The sequence below is a fragment of the Callorhinus ursinus genome, unplaced genomic scaffold (genome assembly GCF_003265705.2).
Source record: "Callorhinus ursinus isolate GAN/ISIS: 27379988/994484 unplaced genomic scaffold, GSC_fseal_2.0 scaffold4, whole genome shotgun sequence".
Taxonomy (NCBI): Eukaryota; Metazoa; Chordata; class Mammalia; order Carnivora; family Otariidae; genus Callorhinus; species Callorhinus ursinus.
Window position 1 is genome coordinate 11,546,562 of NW_027397066.1, and position 21,559 is coordinate 11,568,120.

A 21,559-nucleotide genomic window follows, 5' to 3' on the forward strand; every position below is an offset into this window, starting at 1 on the left:
AAAGAAAGAAAGAAAGAAAGAAAGAAAGAAAGAAAGAAAGGGAAAGAAAGAAAGAGAAGAAAAGAAAGGAAGGAAAGAAAAAAAGAAAGAAAGAAAGAAGAAAAGAAAGAAAGAAAGGAGGAAGAAGGAAGGAAGGAAAGAAAAGAGGAAGAGAAAATACACTGAAATAAATATCCACAAATAATCTCTTATATTATCAATGTTTTATTTCTTTGAGAAATAGGACCTTCCTTCTATCTACACATGATATTGTCCATTGGGAGGGTAGAGTGAGTTTGTTTTGTTTTAATGCAGCATTTATTGACTTTTTAAAACCAAAAGGAATATGCTTATTGCCCCCCATAGAAATTTGGAAACCACAATGGAAATGAAAGTCGAAAATATAAATCACCCATAACACTTCCACACAACAATAGAGCCACATTAATATTTTGATATTGAGGCTTCTCATCTTTCTGATACATTTATTATTTCTTAAAGCCAAAATGAATGTTCCAACACTAGAGACACTATTTGACAGCCTATTTTTCCCCTTAATTAATATATAATAAACATTTGCCTCTGTCATTAAATGTTCTTGTAGAACATAGATTCTAGGGGCTACAAAATAGTCCTTTTGTTGATGTGCCATTGACTTAACCAATCTATAACTGTAAAAGAAATAATTTCTAATAACCAAAAAAGAGTATGTTAAGCTGTGATCAACATCATTGTACATATAGCATCGTCTACGTTTTTTAAATTTTTCTTCAGATTAAATCATAAAAGTAGAAATGTTGAGACAAAGAGTTGCACAATTTTCAGACTCTTCGTATATATTGTCAATATAAATTTTGCATTCCTAAGAGGTTGTACCACTTTGTATTTGTACAACCTATGGACATGCCTACCCTCTAGCTAGTTTGAATTCTGTGAATCTTTACCAAACTACTTGGCCATTAAAACTATTTTGTTTTGCTACCATTCATTTATTTATTAAACAAGTGCCTATCCAGGAACTTCTTTGTGCAGGCTCTGCACTGCAGCAAACACAAGCTCCAGCAGACAGACTGGGTTGGACTCCCAGCTCTGTCTTGCTCCCTCTTTGACACTGGGCATGTTCCTCACCTGAGGCTCCATTTCCTCAGCTACAACACGGAGGCAAACACAACCCACCCAAGAGGTGAGTCTGGAAGTTAGCCACACTGACATATGTACACAATGCTGCATTCCCAGGCAGGGTCCCAGGGCCTCTCAGTAAGTGTTGGTACCTGAATTCTACTTCCCTGCAAACCTGGGCAGCTACTCTGTTGAGGCACGAGCTCTCTCCATGACATTTGATTGAGCCTCATTTGGGAAGACTCAGCCCTCCACTTGATGTACTCTGGTGTCTCAGACAACTCCTTCTCCATCTGAGGGAAGAGAGACCAATTTATCGGAAGCTGATATTTGCAGTTTGTTAGATCTCACATTGACATTGCATTCATTCTAAGGTGAGAACTGTGCCCCCCCACACACACACACACACTGTCTGAGTCACATGACCTCAAAGTCCCTCCTTTTACATTAAAGTCAGAGGCTTTAGTGGATGTAGAATTTGGCTAAAATTTGGCCAACTCTGCCTTCACTCTCAGTTCTGGCACTCTGTTTTGCCTTAGCTCCCCTTCTCTATATGGAAGAATTTCCAGCAATAACTCAAATAATGCTAGTTTTTTTTATTTCAGATCTTTTATAAAGAAAATTTCTTAAGTTTATTTCTTTATTTAAAAAAATAAAAAATTACTAGTTAAGCTGAGGCTCCATTTTGATCCTTTCCTTGCTCCTCAGTTAACCACTAGCCTGGAGCTAGTGCATTTCATTTCCATGCATTACTGTTTATGGAAGTGAAACTTACATGATATAAAATTTACCATCTTAAAGTAAACAGTTCAGTGACATTTAGTGCATTACAATGTACAACCACCATCTCTATCAAGCTCCAAAACATTTCCTTCATGCCAAAAGAAAACCCCTGTAACCATTAAGCAGTCAACTTCTCATTTCTTACTCCCACCTCCACCCCTTGGCAACTACCACTCTGCTTCCCATCTCTACAGAGTTACCTGTTCTGGATATTTCATACAAATGGACATATACAACACATGGATTTTTGTGTCTGCCTTCCTTCACTTAGAATGTCTTCAATGTTCTTCCATGTTGTGACATATATCAGTACTTCCTTTCTTTTTCAGAGCTGAACAATATTCCATTGTATGCCTACACTGTCTAAGTTGGGATAGAGTTCCATGCACACCTACTTGCTGCCTACTGCACTGTGCCAGGATTTCTTATTCAGTGATGATCCAGGCAAGAGCCCTGCTTCCCTAATGTGCAAACTTGGTGGATGGTGCAGGCAGGAAGGTAGCTAGGTGTTCTGGCACATGGTCTTTGCCACCAACAAACCCGAGTTCGAGCCATGGCTCTAACCCTTTGTAATTACATGAGTGTGATAAAGGTGATAGGCCCTTTATGCCTTTGTTTTCTCTTCTGTAGAATGAGCATGAAATATTAACCACCTCATTTGGGGTTACTGAGTGCAGCACACAAGACAATGCACAGTGACTGTGCAGGGACCAGCACACAGTAAGTGACCGATTAAACACATTTTTAAATCATTTATCAAGCACCTGCGCTGTGGCAGGCACTGTTCTAGTGGTAAGAGTCCAACAGTAGGCAAAACAATAAACAATAGATAGCGCCCAGTCCAGAGAGAAAGCAGATAATATAAAGTGAAGACCATCACCTGTGTGATCATGGGTTGGGGTGCTATGGAGCAGAGAGAGGGTGCTCCAGAGCTAGGTGGGGTTGACAATGTCAGAGGGGTTCCCATAGGACACAAGGTCTAATCAATCAAGACTTAAACAAAAATAGGTCTCCTCTCTCTGTATCTCCTGCTGCCACAGTGCCCACCACGATTATCTCTTGCCCTACTGGCTGCGTCAGCCTCCCAACCGATCACTCATCTCCCTTCGCCAGCCCTTTCCAATCCACTGTCCACTCAGCAGAGCATCATTTTAAGAATAACAAAGATGACCTGAGCCAAAATCAAGAGTCAGATGCTCAGCCTCCACTGGCTGAGCCACCCAGGTGCCCCTCCCATTACTCTTAAGATAAAATTTAACCCTTCAAGCCCTGAAATGATTTGGCCTCATCTATTTCTCTGCCTCTGTTATAGGCCATCTTGCTCTGTAAGCCCCAACCCACTGTCCTTTCATTTGTTAGAATTCCCAAAGCCCTCTCCTGCCACAGGACCTTCAGGCTCTCCTCCCTTCCTGGAGGACTCCTCTCCTGTCTTCACCCAGCTAAGTCATCCTCAGGAATCTCCTTAAATTTCCCTTTCTTAGGGTGGTCTTCCCTGAGCCCTAGAACTAAAATAGTTCCCCCTTTTTAACTTCTGACACCAACTCCCCTTTTTTTTCTTTGTAGCACTTACTATCTTTGGTGTGTCGTTACTTACAAAGAAGTAGTAAAATATAGTGGTTAAGAGTCTAAGCCTGCATGGTCTCAGGCAAGATACATACTTCTTGTGCACTGGTTTTTCCATGTATAAAGTGAAAATAGTAATAATAGTAACTACCTTCTCTGGTTTTAAGAAGATGAAGTGAGTGGATGTGTGTCAAGCCTTCAGCACAGTGTGGAACCCAGGACAGCACTCAGTGAAACTCCTGGGAGTTGTTCAGCCCCCTAACCCACTGCAGATTCAGAGGCCTCATTGAGTCAACAGTATTGACCAATGCCTGGGCACATAGTTGAATGTTAATGAAGATTTTTTTTTTAATAAGTGTGGGCTTGAACCATATGAAGAAACAGAGAGAAAGATCTTGCAGGTTGAAAGAGAGCAACAACATGCAATGTCATAGAGCTCCACAAGAATAAAGTGTATATAAGGACTAGAAAGGGCTTGTCTAACTCTACACCTCAGCATATGGCCAGTAGTTGGTATAGGGGGGTAGAATAAATCTCAGTGAAGTGAATGAATGGCCCAGAGTTAGCAGAGCCAGCTTTCAGCTGATCTGGAAGAGTGGTAGGCTCTAGATAGCCTGAAGGGCAAAAGAAAAGCAAAAGAAGGCCAGCAATGAACAGGGCAAAGGCTCACTGGTAGGTCAAGGTCAGTGTAGAGCTTTGGCAAAAAGGCCAGGAGGGCTTGGCACTTTGGGTGCAGAGGAGATAAGAATAGATTCTACCTCCTGGCCACATAACTCAGATTTTTGAGCAAGGGCTCCTGGAAAGCTTTTTAAAAGTGGCTCATACTTCAAAGACTCCATAGAAGAGGAACCCCCTGGGGACTGAAGGCTTCTGATGCCCTTGAGACCTGACCACACCAGAAGGCAACTCTGGTGTCTTGCCAGAGCCATCCACCCAGGGAGACAATGAGATGACTTCAACCCAGGCAATGTGTCTCATCACCTGTATCCCATCTGGCAAGGTCACCTGAGCACCCACTAGGCACTATGGCTCTAGTTCTGTGAGATTACAAATGACCAGGGCTTAACCCCTGGCTAGAGCTGTGTAGGGAATTTGGGGCCACCCAACCCAGAGCTGGTGTCATTGTCAGTACCACTGTGGAACAAGCTTCGATGTCCTCTCCACAAAACATGCTGTTATGATCAAGCATCAATAGAGGTCAGCTTTGCCTACCTTTAACGTTACTTCCAAATCGAAGATTCTGTGGCTCTGTCTGTGTTCCAGGGACTAAGGGTGCCTGACTGTTGGGGAGCTTACATTCTCCTGGATTTTGTTTTCATACAGGAACAGGGTAGTATAAATTCACACAACCTTTTGGAAAGCAGTTTGGCAGCGTGTACCAAGAGAGACATAAAACATCCAAATTTGACGGAGTAATTCCATTTCTGGGAATCTATCCTAAGGAAATAATCCTAAATAGGGATAAAGGCTTATCCACAAAAGTTTTCAATGTAATCTCATTTATAACAGAAAAAAATGGAAATAGTTTAATTGTCCAATCATGGGGGGGAGAAGATTAAATAAATTATGGTATAACTACTTGATGAATATTATTTGGCCATTAATTGTTCCAAAGAATAACAGAGGAGAAACGCTTATTATATAATATTAGGTTAAAGAAAAAGCAAGCAGATGATCCAGTAATCCCACTTCTAGGTACATATCCAAAAGAAAAGAAAACAGGATATAAAAGAGATATCTGCACTCCCATGTTTATTGCGACATTATTCACAACAGCCAAGATATGGAAACAACCTAAGTGCCCATTACCCATTGAATGGATAAAGTTGTGGTATATATAATAGAATATTATTCAGCCATGAGAAAGAAGGAAATCCTGCCATTTGTGACAATATGGATGGTCCTTAAAGTCATTATGGTAAGGGAGATAAGTCAAACAGAGAAAGACAAATACTGTATGATATCACTTATATGTTGATTCTAAAAAAGCTGACTATGGCTACAATGGCAATCATATTTTAATATATTTATGTATCAAATCAACACGTTTTACACCTCAAATTTACACAATGTTGTGTGTCAGATATATTTCAATTGAAAGAAAGAAGAAGAAAGAAAGAAAGAAAGAAAGAAAAAAAGAAAGAAAGAGCAGCAACCATGATAGATAATATCACAATCTTTGAATAGAAGGTCTACGCTCACACACACAGACACAGAACAAAAACTAACAGAAAAAAATAAACGAGAATGGTAACAGTGATTAGCTGAGAGATAGAACTATAATTTTTGTTACTTTTACTTTTCCACATTTTCCTCTTCTACGAGTTTTCTTTAATGAACACATATTTAAAATAAAATATGAATAATTTTGTATGACAATGATACTCAGCAATGAGCACAGGAGACAATAAATTTTGAGGTTAAAAGAGAATACATGCATTTTGATGAAAACTTTGTAAACTATGAATAGGAAAACATATTGGAAGGCAATCACACACACACACACGCATGCGTGCGCACACAGAGCCAAACAAAAAAATAAACAAACTAAACCTGTCATTGTTTCCATTGGAAACATGTCCCGCGGTTGAGCGGTTTCTTACCTGTCTTTGCCCAAGGGTGCTGTCTACATAGCCCTTCATTCTTATCTTCCTCCACTCCTTCTGGACATGGCAGTCCAAGAGATCTTTTTAAACTGTATGTATTGTTCTGTCACTCCCAATCCTACTCTCCATGTACTACTTGTTGCTGTTCGGTTAAATTCCAAGATCCACAATGGCCCTTCTACTCCTGTGAGCAGCCTCTGCCTCAACCTCCACCTGCATTTCTCGTCATGCTTCTCACAATATTCTGCCTCTCACCAGCTCTGTCCTACTTTCTCCAACGCACCCTGTCCTCTCTCATGCCACGTTTTCCTCAAGCTGTTAGTTCTTCCTCGACAGCCTACTCTACCCCGCCTCACACCTATTCTCCCAGATATTGACATCATCCTTCAAGTCTTAAAAAAGTTGTTTAGAAGTTACTCTCTCAGGGAGTTTCTCTAACCACACAGATGAGATTATTCTGAAAACAGATCTAGAGCCCAGAAGGAGCGCCACCAAAGACATGCATTTCCTAGCACCAGCAAGCAGGTAAATTCTAAATACTGCTAAAAAAAAAAAAAAAAAAAAAAAGGAAGAAAAGAAAGGAATGTTTCTGACTTAGAATTGCTTCGCCTTTCACCAACAAAAACCAACATTTCTTGAGTGGCACAAATGCCAGTCAATGAGATGCATTACTTCATTAATCTTAACAATCATACCTGGTTTGAACTATTTTAGATTTTTTAATTTATGGAAGAGAAAAGTAAGGTTTAGAGAGCTCATGCAAATTGCCCAAGGGTGCATGGCTGGGCAATGAAGACTTTGGCCTTCAAAGCCAGTGGTCTTACTCCGTCAGCTGCCACAAAGAAATGTCAGTGGGAAGAGAGAAGATGTGGAGAGTCCTGCTAATTTAGACTGTGGTAACATTTCATTGCTTTTGTCCTTTTTGCCAAAACCACTATACTCAGCTTTCTTCCCAAGCACACTATGAGTCACTGTTGGATTTCCAGCTCTCTCTCCACTAGAATGGAGTCAGTGAGAATGTTGTTTTGGCTGGCAGGGGATGTGTGTGCAAGTGGTACCACCTGCTGCTAAATCTTTGCCTTTGTTGGGTCTATTGTCACTCTTAACTCTGAGACTGGCTCATGTCCATGGTTCTCCTCCAGAATGCCTCAAATGTTTTCAGCAAGAAGCAAAGCAGAGAACAAGGGTCTTCTGTTATCCGGGTAAACATTTAGAAACACCGGGCAGTTGGAATAGAACTGAAATGCCCACAAAGAAGTGAGTTTAGGGGTTTTCAATAAATTTAAGCTATCATTATTATTATTATTATTTTATTTTTATTATTATTATTATCACCACCATCATCACTATTTTTCTGCCTAGATAATGTCACACAGACACTCTCAAAACCCTCAGGATAAAAAGTTTCATCACTAACTGGCCATGTTACCTCTGGCCTCCCTGAAACCAAAGACAGGTCCCTGGGTGGTTTTCAGGGGCGAAGTGGGCACAGAGAACACAGGACGGAAGATTCATCAGAGACCAGGAGCCAAAACTGCAATAGTCAGAGCAGCAAAGATAATGCCAGCAATATTAACTCACCTAGTAGTTACTGAGTGCCTACTATGCTCTAGGCAACTTGGGACTCATTTTCTGTGGATTATTTCAATTAATCTTTACAACAATCACAGGAGCTAAGCAGTATTACTGTCCTCACATTAAACTAAAGGTCTGTTTGGGGGGGTCAGAAAAATCTGAGTTTGAATGCCAAATCTATCACTTAGTGGCAGCATGACCTTTGCAAATTCTTTCATCTGGGCTCCTGACTTTCCATATCTCTAATAAACAGATAATAATACCTACTTCACTAAATGGTCAGGATTCTCTATAGTAGGTGCTTCATAAATGGGTGTTATTATTTGCTGCCTTCAAATTGGGAGTCCCCATAAATGATGTTGATCATTAGCCCCTTGAAGGACCTCCTCTGGGCTGCTAGTTGCAACCCTTCCAATAGGTCCCTTGCCCTGGCCACTAACTAATGTCCTCGGAGGGCAGATATATACCTCTTAATGACCATTAGAGAAAGAGTGGCCCTATGTGGCCAGCTGGAAGGGAGAGGCGATGTTTTTGGCTTCCAAGGTGTTCTGGGAATCCAAGAACAAGGTGGGTCTCACCATTCCAACCAAAGCCATCTCACATACCAGCAAATAATTCTTCTTCCCATTTGTGCTTTCTGTGATTGTCCCTTGCATTTGCCTTGTGGCAAAGTTCTATCTAATGGATATTTTGGATCAAAAAAATTACAGAGCGGGTTTAACTATTAGAATGAATTTAAATAGGAAAGTGATATTATTCACTCATCTAACAAATCTCTGTTAATCAAGTGCCCATTGTTTGGGTTCATTTTAGTAACACAGGAGAGCTTGGACTTGAAGGCAGAGATGGAAAGGCCAGAGAGAGCAGGTCAGAGGCTGTTGCAAGAGGTCGGGGGAGAGAGACAGGAAGGTAGGGGAGCTACTCGCATGGCTGTTGGGCCATACTGGTCAGTGGTTGCCTCCAGAACCCAATCAGCATTTAAGACTAACTTCCTTGTTCTTATTCAGGCATCTAATCAGAATAAGTCATTAATCCACCAGTATATAGTGAGCACCTTTAGATTCTAGCCCTTGGCTGCCATGTGGGGGGCATAGATGAGTAAGAGAGGAGCACACTGTAAGGGGCGCATTCTCGTACCTGAGTCTGTATCAGGTATAACTCATGCACAGAAGCCTAGATTCCCCACAGAGACTGCAAACCCCTTAAAAGTAGGGACTGGCTTCCCCACATTTATTGGGGCCCCAATGACTAGTACCCCTCTTCCCTTCTAGAACTTTAGACAACTGAGAAATGAAACAAAGGGTTGTGGGCATCCACATTGTGGAAATAAGTGAAGATGAACCAGATGAGAGCAAGAAAAGGCTATTTATTCTGAACTTGCTATAGCAAGGGAGTGAGCCACCATCACTTGCATTTTGGCAGAGTCTCAAAGACAGGCAGAGGGGCAGGAAAGCTTTATAGTAGAAGAAACCAGGAGGCTGATTGGAGGCTGTTGGTTTGGGGAGGAGGAGGGTTTTGGAGTCAGCTCTGCCCCTCACCAGCACTACCAATCTGCCCCTAACTTCGGTCCCCTTGCGCACCATGAAGAAGTCCTAGCAGCTACCTCCTGGGGCTCATGGTAAAGAATAACCGAGAGATACATATAAGGTGCTTAGGACAGTGCCTTGGCACAATAAACGCTTGATAAATGGTAACTGTTTTTTTATTTTTCATCATTCAAAGATGCGGCATCTCAGAAACAAGCTTAAGTGTCCATCGATGGATGAATGGATAGAGAAAATGTGGTATGTATATACAATGGAATATTATTCAGCCATAAAAAAGAAGGAAATCTGCCATTTGCCACCACATGGACGGACATTATGCTGAGTGAAATAAGTCAGACAGAGAAAGACAAATGCCGTATGATCTCACTTATGTGTGGAGTCTAAAAACAAAACCCAAACTCATCCTACAGAAAGCAGATTGGTAGTTTTGGAGGCTGGGGGTGGAGAGGATGGGTGACATAGGTGAAGGGGGCCAATGGGTACAAACATACAGTTATAAAATAAATAAGTCCTGGGAGTGCCATGAACAGCATGGGGATTATAGTTAACACTGCCCTGTACATCTAAAAGTTGCTAAGAAAGCAAATCTTAAAAGTTCTCCTGGCAAGAAAAAAAAAAAAAAATTGTAACCATGTGTGGTGATGGATGCTAATTAAACTGTGTGACCATGTCACAATATACACATATACTGAATCACTATGCTATGCACCTGCAACGGATATAATGTTATATGCCAATCATGTCTCAATGTTTAAAAAAAAAGAACATGCACACACACAAAGATACGGCGGCTTTCATATGCCCCATATTTCTCAGGGAAGTGTGCAAATTGAAGTTGGAACAACCTGGAAGCATAGGGGTTGTGAAGCAGACACACAGAGGTTTTGCTCTCGTGGTCTGTCAGCCCGGGTGTCACTGCCCAAGTTCTCCTCCCATCTCTCTTGATGGATGGCACCATAGTGGGGATGGAAGCAGCAGTGCCCAGCCTTGCACACACCTGATGGGCTGACCTGCCCCATTCGGTGCCGAGGGACTCTCCAGCTCCCAAGGCAACTCAGATCACCCCATTAGCCTTCATCTGCCAAGACTCCAGAATTACCCAACATTTTGAAAACAGCACTGGTTCTCCGATGTTTCCTAAACAATCCCAGGACAGTTTGACAGGTTTTGTTAGTGAAAGCCAAACACTGCAGCAGCTGGCACCAGCAGGGCCCATCCTGGACGTGCGGCAGGGTGGAAGACCAGCTCTGAGAGGCCTTCCCTACTGAACTCACAGCTTCTTGGAATTTCTGTAACGGGTCATCAGAGAGCTCCCACTGCACTCTGAAAACGTCCCTGAAAAAGCTTGACAGCCCCATAAAATTACATTTCAAAACTTTTAGTGCACACTATGGCATTCTGTGAGTAAAGTGCTTTTAAGACATTTTTGACTTATCTAAAGTATGCTCGTTTTCGGTTAAGAAGTCTCAAGGGCCGATGGAGCGGCAGGGTGTCAATCGCTCTGTTATTTGTTATCCGAGATGATAAAAATTCCTAAGTTTTCTGAAATATTTACAAAATAAATGATATGATGTGTGGAATTTGCTTCAAAACATACCAAATGCTAGGGTTGGGGGGAAGGGAGCCTAAGTGAATAGGGCACCGAGGAAATAATAATCCCCTTGGGTAACTTGCAGTTGGCAGCCGGGTACCTGGGGCATCAGTATGCATCACTTTCATGTATGTTTGAAATGTTCCGCAATTTTGAAAACATTTCTTATGATTTAAAATATGAGCGGTGTCATTTGGACATACGGGCAAGGATCGAGTATTATGGTTGGAGATAATGCTATTTGCTAATTCTCAATTATCCCCAGTAATGGATATTTCTATATATAAAGAACACTGCGGTGTCTTCTCCATGTGAAGTTAGGAATGAGGGCTTGATGAGAGGCTATGCTATGCATGGAGTGACTCTTGGAAATCATACAGGGACCTGAGTTCTAATTCTAACATCATATGTAGTTGTAAACTTTGGGCAAGTCACTTTTTCTCACTGCATCTGTTTTCTGGTCTATAAAATGGGAAAATCAGGCTGATGCCCTCTGAGGGTCCTTCCTTCTCCAATGGTGTGAAATTCTTGCTGGAATATGAATTCTGTGCACATCAGGGTTTTCTCTTCCTCTTTCAACTCTGATCCCCAGGGCCTGGGACAAGCCCTGACACACAGTAGGGGTCAATAACATTTGTTCATTCAATGAGTGAGTGAACATGCAAACTAATTTTCTCACAAGAATTCTCTTCTTTCCCTACAGTGAAAGCAACTGGGTTCAGAAACCACACTGAAAAGCCGGGAAAGTGGCAAACAGGCATCACCTCATTGTATACCATCCTCATTGTTGTGACCTCTCAGGGTTGAGAGATAGTTGATGGCCTGGCTCATAAATTCTGTTCACAGTCCTTCAGGGGATCCTATTATCCCAGGAAAAAGACTAGAACTTTCCATGGCCAGGAGAGCCATCCTCCCTCCAGGCTCATGCTCTCCTTTGCTCCTTCTCAATGGCCTTCTTTCAAAATTATCCTCTTCTACCACAGGACCTTTGCACATGGCAATCCCTCAGCCTGAAAGTGTTGTCTCAAAACCTCTTACTGGTTAATGTCAGCTCCTGTTTCACATTTCAGGCCAGATGCCATATCTCAAGGCAGGCCCTCCCTGATCCATAGTCTCAGCTAAGTCATCCTGCTAGATACTCCTGAAACACCCCTCACCTTTCCTTCAGAACACTCTCCAGAGTTTATTGAGTTTATCAAATGACCTTATTTGTGCTTGACATAAGTAAGAAACAACTTCATCCTTCTCCCATCACTTATTCTAGTCAAATTCTTTTGGATCCTTCTTCCTTGTCCTTTCATGACATCTCAGGCAAATTCCTTAACTTTCTGGTCATTTTCAATTACATGACCCAGTTTCATTATTTAATTGTGACTCATTTTCAGATATTAAAAAGACAAATCTAAATCATAACTTTCATTTCACATCCAAAATACAGCCTGTTCCCTTTTCCATGCCTTCAGCTCAGGATCTGCTATGGTTTTTCACTCTTCCCCCATCTCTTCTCCCTCCTTCCACTTTGAACATGTCTAGAGTCAGATTAGAGCACAAAAGAATTAGAAAAACATGATCAAAGTATTTTTGCTCCGTATGTGCTATTTGCATGGTTCTCTCCTGCCACACACAGGTGTGCCTCGTCTTCAAATGCCAACTCTCTCTAGTTGAACATATTCCCAGGGTCATTTGAAACTTTCTGAGAGACCTCCATACTACACAGTTCCCTGAATGGGTGACTCACTCCTTGGTTGGTACTTTGCTTTGCCCCACACCGGCCTCAGCTTCTGTACTCAGTGATGTACTCAGTGACTTCTTACTGGCTACCTAGCTCTAGGAGGACTTTGTCCTGGCTTAATTCCCATCTAGATGGCCCAACCCCAGCTTCATTGCCAGTACCACCTGCCTCTTAGGAAACTCTTGTACCCTTGTCTCTCTAATGGCTTCCCCTATACTGGCTCCCTTCTCTGACAGCCTTCTGCCTTTATAGAACTAGAATTCTCTAGTTTCTATGATCCCATAAGACATCAACCTCCAGGGGTGGGTCAAGCTCCCCCAGAACCTGTTTATCACATTTCTCTGATCCTGTGAAAGCTGCAAGTCTTTTAGCTTCACAGTTTAGTTAAACATCCAACTGAAGAATAAACAGCTTCTTTCTTGCAGGCACCTTTCACACTATCAGTGATCTTTTGGCTGGAGAGTGGGTATCACTCTTCCCTTACCTCCCTCATAGGAAAGGAGGGGAGAACTCATCAGCACTCCCTTATCAGCCAACAGCTCTCTACTTTGAAGGCTCTCTCCAACCAACCATTAATCATTTTTTAACTTCGAGTTTTCTCTTATGTGGATGGAAAGTAGACACTGGTCAGTGTCAGATCCAGCTGTTCTTAGCAAGTCTTAAATGGATGTGTGGACACTGATTGCCCATTATTCCTTGCTTTGAGTCTTCAAAGGAAATTCCAAGATGATGGGAAGTCCAAATTAACATCCTCTTAAACATAGTTCTGTGATTATTTGATGAATGTCTGTCTTCTCCACTAAACTTTTCCTCTATAAGAGCTCTAGGTTTACTCTCCCTTGAATACCAAGACCAAGCATTCAGTAGCTAGCATAAAATAACAGCTCAATAAATATGTGATGAGGTAATGAATAGAAGAACAAGAGGAAAGAGGGAGAAGACCAGATCTGTATGACTGGAACCCTGTGGTTTGGAAGGACTAACAAACAGGGCATCATTTGAACAAGAAAAGATCAGACAAAGATTCCAAAGCCTGGCTGTCCATCAGAGTTACTCATAGGCCTTTTGAAAAATACAAATGTTTTGACCTAATCTGCTGATATGCTGAACCAGTAGACCTAATTGAGAATCCATGAGCCAAAGTGCATAAGAAAGGCTCAAATAATGTGCCAGGAGGGTTCAAGGGAAGACAAGGCTGTACCTGATGGAGAGCATCAGGGAGACTTTCTGAAGCATCAAGGAGACTTTCTGGACAAAGTAATGGATAAGGATGAAAAATGTGAGCAGATGAAGAAAGGGGCATGGGGAAGACACAGTTAGCAGGAACTTGCAAGCCGAAGGAGATGAAATGAATAAGGCACCGAGGCAAGAAAGAGATTAGATTCCAGACAGAATCTAGTGCTCCAGGGAGGAGGAGGAGTCAGGTGTGCATTCTACCTTCCTGAAAGCTCTTTGGATGCAGGAACCTGATCTTGTAAAGTTAACAACACCCTGGGGAGGTATATGGTATAATGGTTGGGTGGGCCAACTGTGGATCAGACTGCTACAGTCTTCATCTCTAAAAGAAGGATGATAAAATTATTCACCTCAACAGGATGTAATGTCATAGCATATCAGTGTTCATTGTATATCAGCTAAAACTTTTTTTTAATAAATCTAGTACTTAGCAAAAAGGCCAATTCTGCACATATCTTCCCAACTTTGCATTTAATCAAGGTCAGGTTGGTGGCTTGAAATTGGCCATGATGGGAGGTGTTTTGTTTTTTTTTTTTTAATCACTCATCATCAGGGAAATGCAAGTCAAAACCACAATGAGACATCACCTTACACCTATCAGAATGGCTAAAATCAAAAAGACAGGAAATAACAAATGTTGGCAACAATGTGGAGAAAAAGGAACTGTTATGCATTGTTGGTGGGAATGTAAATTGGTGCAGCCACTGTGGAAAACAGTATGGAGGTTCCTCAAAAAAATTAAAAATACCATATGATCCCATAATTCCACCACTGGGTATCTACCCAAAGAAAATAAAAATGTGAATTCAAAAAAATACATGCCCCCCATCAAGGGAGTATTTACACCAAAAAAAAAAAAAAATTGGCAAAACTACAAACCTGAACTCTTTTTTTGAGAGCTGAACCAGCACACTGTTAGATGCTCTGTGGGCATTGATTGGATTGGTCTAGATTGAACTGACTTCAGGTGATAAGTGAGTTAAGGCTACAGGAAAACCAAAGCACAAGCTGAGAGGAAAAACTTCTCTGCATAGGAAAGGCAGAGGAAGACCTTGGCCTTGGCATTACTGGCAGGTAAAAACAGAATCTGATTTTTTACTCTCAGCTAATACTCCCTGCAGCATATTATTTTACCTATCACTTTCACCATTGTCTCTAAAAAAAGCATCAAAAAAGCTGAGTGAAATAGTCACTAACAAGCTTTAGCCCCATCAGAGCTCTGAATGCTGTAGGAGACAATTTCAAAGGCTAGTTCTCTTTGTGAAGAAGAATATGTCTGAGAAGATACAGATTATAATGAGTTATCTGAGATAAAAATAATTTTTAAAATCTAATATTGTAGAACAGAAAAAATACCTTAATAATACAAGAAACTTTATTCTCAATCATTAAAGGGAAATTAAGGAAGTTGGGGATGACACAGGAAAGCAAATATAAATAACCATAAATTGTATCAATACTTGGCCAAGGTAAGGCAGTACGGTAAGAATACATCTGTCTCTTTTGGACGTCAAGAAACTAGTTCTAAGTTCTTTGACAGAGATTGTGCTATTTCAAAGAGTGAATGAGAAAAGCCCATTAAAAAGCCATCACTTTATATAAATAAATTAACACATCCAAAGGCTGAAACACCTGAAATTAAGCTTGTAAGGACTGGTGTTCTAGTTCAGCATCTTAGAAGGGGAGATTCCTTGAAGTTAGAGAGTGAAGTCAAGCCTTACACATGACAAAGGGTTGATGTGTGATGTTCTACTGGTACTGAACTAATGGAAGCATTTTACCCCAGTGACCTGCTTTGCCTGTTTAAGTTCAATCTGGTCATGCCATTCTTTTCTTTCAGTGAGTTGCTAGGATCCCATTTGCTTTTATTAACATGTAGACTACTCAAGACCTCAATCCTCCCCTCCATGAACAACCTAAGAATTCTAGAGGCTTGCTTGGTTCAAAGGAGTTATTCCTACTTCCAACCCAGGTAAAACATACAAAAAAAAAAAAATTGATTGCCCACCCTTCCCGTTGATTTAGCTGCCACCAAATGGTGACACAGTTAAACACTAGCCATGCACATTCCAGTAGATGCTTTTGTAGGGGATGCTCTTGCTGACTCCATATTACCCCCTTACTAAGTTCTAATATAATAATCCTTTTAATCCACCACTGTGTGTTTAACCACTGTCCCCCAAAGGATATCTGCCCTGACAGAATGAATGAAAGCAGACAAACTTGCAGGCTCATTCATATACTGTACCAAAGCCACCACCCTGAAATGCTTTTGGCCCTTTTGTCCAGATTCTCACTTACCTCCTGGTCAGGTCCATTCTGCGAGCTACCGCGTCCTTTCTTGATGACCAGCTTTGAACCAGACCAACCCTATAGTACATGACTAATTTCCTTAAATTTGCATCATAAAGAGGAATTGGACCCTTGGTTCCTTCCTTCTAGAAGACCATTTAAGCAAATAATCTCAACACCTCTCCAGCCAAAAATCCCTGAGAGGAAAAACTTTCATTGAGCTACTGCCAAGTGCCTCCTTATATTGCACAGCACCTAAAGAGTCAATTGAGTGACTTTTCTCAATAAATATCTCCTTCAACGTGACTTGTATCTCTACCCATATGTATAGGAGGGGCATTTTTTTTACAAATTCAATCTCATCAGGCACAAGCACTTTGTTGGAGAATATTAAGAACTGTGAGAAAACTTAGAAATAATGAAAGATATCTTTTTATTTTGAGGATGAGAAGACAAACCTGAGGACATCTGATTAAGATCATACTCTACAAAATGGTGGTTATCAGAGGAGGGGGATAAAACTGAAGGTGTTTAAGGGTACTAACTTGTAACGAGCAGTAAATAAGCCCTAGAGATCTAAGGCACAGTATAGTGAATATAGACAATATTATTGTACTATAACTATGTAATATGATGACAACAATCATATTACAATATATAAATATATCAAGTAATATACTGCACACCTTACACTGACAAAATGCCGCATGTCAAACCTACTCAATTGAAAAAAAAATCCTACTCTAATTTAGCAAAAACCTGCTCACTTCTGTGCCCAGCATGAGAGGTTTTTACCACCTTATGATAGCATTCATATTGTGGACAGGCAACAAATTCAAAAGACTATTTCCTCCAGATGGGAGGGTGGATAGCTAGGGCAAAAATGAAGATTATCGGCATGGGGAGCCCATCCATCTTCTTGGTCAAATTTATCATCAATGTCTACTTCGATAACTTTGAAAATATTTCTTCCAATTAACATTCTCAAATGCTTGAGAAGAATGGTAGGGAAAGCAAGATAAAAACAAGATTTTTCAGGCACTGAATTTCCATAAACGGCATCATGAATTATATATTGCTGTTGCTGAGGAGATGTGAGAAGTACGTATCAGAAGGAAACAAAGAAATTGATTGCATCGAAGATGAGTAGTCACGGGCTTTGGAGAACCATTCTGCCTTTTGAGTTGTTATGATCGGTTCTCTATAGTAACAAAGACATATCAGTCTTCTAAAAATACCCAATCATTTACCCATTCAGCAGAGAACAAAGAAAAGATCAGTGCAGTGCTCATAAGCCTCTTCCATTTCACAGCACATAGGATGAGGGCCCCCTTTCCTGCCATATTTACCAAGAATATTTACCACCTCTCCTTGTTTGTTCCATGAGACAACACCCAATCTCCAGAATTTGAAGATTCTACCTTGAAAATTCTCAAGTAGGAAATAACTCTTTTCTCTAAGTTAACAACTAATTTCCAGTCAGTGAGTAATTTTTTTTCCTGAAACTTCCACCCAGTGGAAAACAAATGAAGAGGGAAAAACTTAAGTAAACAAATCTGAAAAAGAGGCCACGACACACAGAGATGGAGGCACCTCTAAAAGTACCAGTAAAAGAAAGCAGGAGCTTAAGGTTTATCTCAAACAAAACCATAATTTTGACCGGCCCCTGATTGAGCCTCACCCCATGAATGACTTCCAGGGCCTTTGGCTCTTTGGGACTAAAGGAGAAAATTATTTTTAGCACAACTATTTGGAAACCTCTGAGAACTTGGATCTCTTTTTCTGTCTGGTACCAAAGCAAGTTTTTCGCTGAAGCTCTCATGAAAGATCCTCAGTCTCTTGTGGATTTAGAATCCTGGAGCAACCCACCAACCCAGAGCAAGGTATGGTGTTTACTCTTTTTATAGAACTTTGGCAAATGTAGATGCAGTTGCCCGTTTCATTACGGTAGCTTTCTGAGTTTATTAGACAGCTCTGCTAGAAAATTCCATGAAACTGAAGGCCTGGGTTCAAATCTCCGGTCTGACATGAGCTCTGTGGCCATAGACAAGTTACCTGAGTTCTTGAGACATCAGTTCCCTGTCCAATCTACTACAAAAGGGTCTTTTGGAAAGATGATACGGACTTAACATTGCTCTGTAGATTACAAAATGTTTGCCAAATGTCAGCATTTTTTACTGTTGTGCCATTGTAGCACTATATATAAAGCAGCCAAAGCTTTGTAAATCACAAGCTGTTCTTTAAGGAGATATTGATAAATGAATATTTTCTTCATTCAACCTCTGTTGAGCTCCACTGCAGACCAGTCTTGGTCCTAAAAATGTTGGTGGCACAGAGTTTATATTTTGGAGAAAAAGCAAGTTAGATAGATAGCCATAACACAACATGGTTGTGAGGTGCTGCTTGCTACATAGTGACAGAAGGGAAGGAATTCCATGGCCAGCAGAAGAGGCAGTTCTAAGGAGGGAGACTGGAGCCCCAAGGACAGAGCTGAGGAACCACACACCAGAAGCAGCTGGGATGTGAACACCTCAGGTCCCCACCCTGTCTTGCTCACTCCTAGAGCCACTCCTAGTGCAGCTAGAGAAGGATAGAGCCTGCTGTTGTGAAATCTCTTCCTCTGCAGGCCAAGGATATGTCGTGTTTTGGCCACCCCTAGTTACCTATCTTTTTCCTAATGATTTCCAGGCAGAATACATTCTCAAGTCGAATTAATAATCAAGTGCAGCCCTTTGTCATGAAGTAATATTACAGTTCCCTCACACGATGTGGGAGAAAACGGGAGTGTTTGGAGACAAAAAGAGCTCAGTTCAAATCCTGCCTGTGCCATTGTATGGCTGTGTGGATGTGATCCCTCAAAGTCTCAATTTTCTTATTTGTAAAATGAAGATAATATCACCTACTGCATAAAAGCAGTGTAATGATGAAGTAAACAATGTTTTAGAACACCCAGCACAGTCATAAAAATACTAGTAGGTTCCCTGCTTCCCAATTCATCTTGTTTTGTTCACTTGGTATTTTGTATTGTGGGGAAATAGACATCACATATAATTTACCTTTGAAGCATACATTTCTGGGACAGCAAGTATATTCATATTCACACTGTTTTACAACCATCATACCACCGTGCGTTTCCAGAACTTTCTCATCTTCACCAACTAAAACTTCACACTCATTAAACATGAACCCCCCACCCCACTCCCCAGCCCCTGGTAACCACCATTTAACTTTCTGTCTCTATGATCTTGACTATTCTAGATATATCCATAGGTAAAAATCATACAGTATTTGTCTTTTTGTGACTGGCTTATTTCACTTAGCAGAAAGTTCTCGAGATTCCTCCATGTTGTAGAATGGGTCGACATTCCCTTCCTTTTAATGGTTGAATAATATTCCATTGTATGTATATACCATATCGTGTTCATCTATTCATCTGTTGATGGCTCTTGTGAAGATTGCTGCTATAAACATGGATGTACAAATATCTGAGTCCGTTTTTACTTCTTTTAGATATATACCCAAAAGTGCAACTGCTAGATCATATAGTAATTCTAGATTACATTTTTTAAGGAATTAATTTACCATTTTGCACAGCAGTGCCCCATTTTACATTCTACCAACTGCATTTTTTTCCAGCTTTATTGAGATAGAAGTGACATATAACATCGTATAAGTTGAAGTTCTACAATGTGAAGGTTTGATACCTGTATGTATTGTGAAATGATTATTACAAGATTAACACCATCCATCACCTTGCATCATTATCATTTTTGTGTTCAGTAAGAATATTTTTTGTGTGTAGTAATCACGTGCAGTAAGATCTATTCTCTTTCAAGTAAACATGAAGACAGTATTGTTAATTATAGACACCATGCTGCACATTAGATACCCAAACCTTTTTCAGCTTATAAGTGGAAGTTTGTATTTCAACAACATCTCCCCATTTCTCCCACCTGCCAGACCCTGACAACCACCATTCTACTCTCTGTTTCTGAGTTCAGTGTTCTAGGTTCCACATATAAGTTAGATCATACAGTATTTGTCTTTCTCTGACTTATTTCACATAGTATAATGCTTTTAAGTTTCATCCATGATGTCACAAATGGCAGGATTTCTTTCTTTTTATGGCTGAATAATATTCCATTGTATGTATACCACATTTTCCTTATTCATTTGTCAATGGACATTTAGGTTGCTTCCATGTCGTGGCTGTTGTGAATAATGCTGCAATAAATGTGGGCGTGCAGACAGCTCTTTGACATCCTGTTTTCATTTCCTTTGGATATATATGCAGAAGTGGGTTTGCTGGATCATGTGGTAGTTTTACTTTTAATTTTTTGAGAAATCTCCATATTGTTTTCCATAGTGGCTATGCCAATTACATTCTCACCAGCAGTGCACAAAGGTTCCCTTTTCTTCATATCCTCAGCAAAACTTATCCCTTCTCTTTTTGTTGATAACCATTCTGACAAATGTAAGGTGATATCTCATTGTGGTTTTGATTTGCATTACCCTGATGACTAATGATGTTGAGCATCTTTCAGGTACCTGTTGGCCATTTATATGTTTTCTTTGGGAAAATATCTATTCAGATCTTTTGTCCTTTTCTAACCAGATTATTTGGTTTTTCCTGTTGAGTTGTATGAGTTCCTTTTATATTTTGGATATTAACCTCCATTAACATGGTTTGCAATTCTTTTCTCTCATTCTCTAGGTTGCTTTTTCATTTCGTTGAAAGTTTCTTTTCCTATGCAGAAGCTTTTTAGTAGGATGTAGTACCACTTGTTTGTTTTTGCTTTGTTGCTTGTGTTTTGTTGTCATATCCAAAAATACTGTTGCCAAGACCAATGTCAAGGATCTTTTTCCCTATGTTTTATTCTAGAGGTTTCATGGTTTTAGATCTTATATTCAAATCTTCAATCCATTTCAAGTTGTTTTTTGAGGGGTGTAAGTTAGGGATCCAATTTCATTCTTTTGCACATAAATATCATTGTCCCAGCACCATTTTATTGAAGAGACTATTCTTTTCCCATGAAGGATGTATTCTTGGATTCCTTGTCAAATATTAGTTGACTGTATATACATGGGTTTATTTTACTTTTTAAAAAAAGGAATCTCAATCTGTGGGTGCATTGTCTAAAAGTTCAATATTTGCTGTGATTTATTCAGTATTTCTCCAAGTATTTTTCATGGCTCGTTTAGCAAGAACAAAGAGTTCTATCACGAAAAATCTTACAAAACACTATATACTACATTCATGCTTTATAGATTCAAATACACATTCACATAAAGGCTGTGAAATCTAAATTACCACAAAGTAAAAAGAAGTTTAAAAAACTAAAAACCTGTTACTTTGTAATCCCTACAGAAAAATAGGATACATTAACATCCCAGGACAGCTCTGTTCAAGATTAACAATATTTCCAGAGCTTTGATTTTTTTCACTCCAAAGGAGCGTGATGTTGGAAAAAATACATTTTAACACATATTCTACATAAATTTGCATATTCAGTGCAATCCTTCAAAATATTTTGTA

The 21,559-nt window shown here is 40.2% G+C and overlaps 1 protein-coding gene across 7 annotated transcripts in view; it reads left to right on the forward strand.

The window, feature by feature from the left end:
- C1QTNF7 (C1q and TNF related 7) overlaps positions 1-21,559 on the forward strand; it is a 102,457-nt gene that overhangs the window by 66,525 nt on the left and 14,373 nt on the right. For 3 of the 7 annotated variants that reach the window (XM_073891452.1, XM_073891453.1, XM_073891449.1), the window contains exon 2: positions 9,348-9,409. The exons of 2 other annotated variants lie outside the window; for them this stretch is intronic. The gene's annotated coding sequence lies outside the window, so the exon portion shown is untranslated. Of the gene's footprint in view, positions 1-2,511; positions 2,602-9,347; positions 9,410-17,600; positions 17,907-21,559 lie in introns of those variants that run through there. 2 more of the 7 variants (XM_073891451.1, XM_073891450.1) reach the window with 2 other exon arrangements.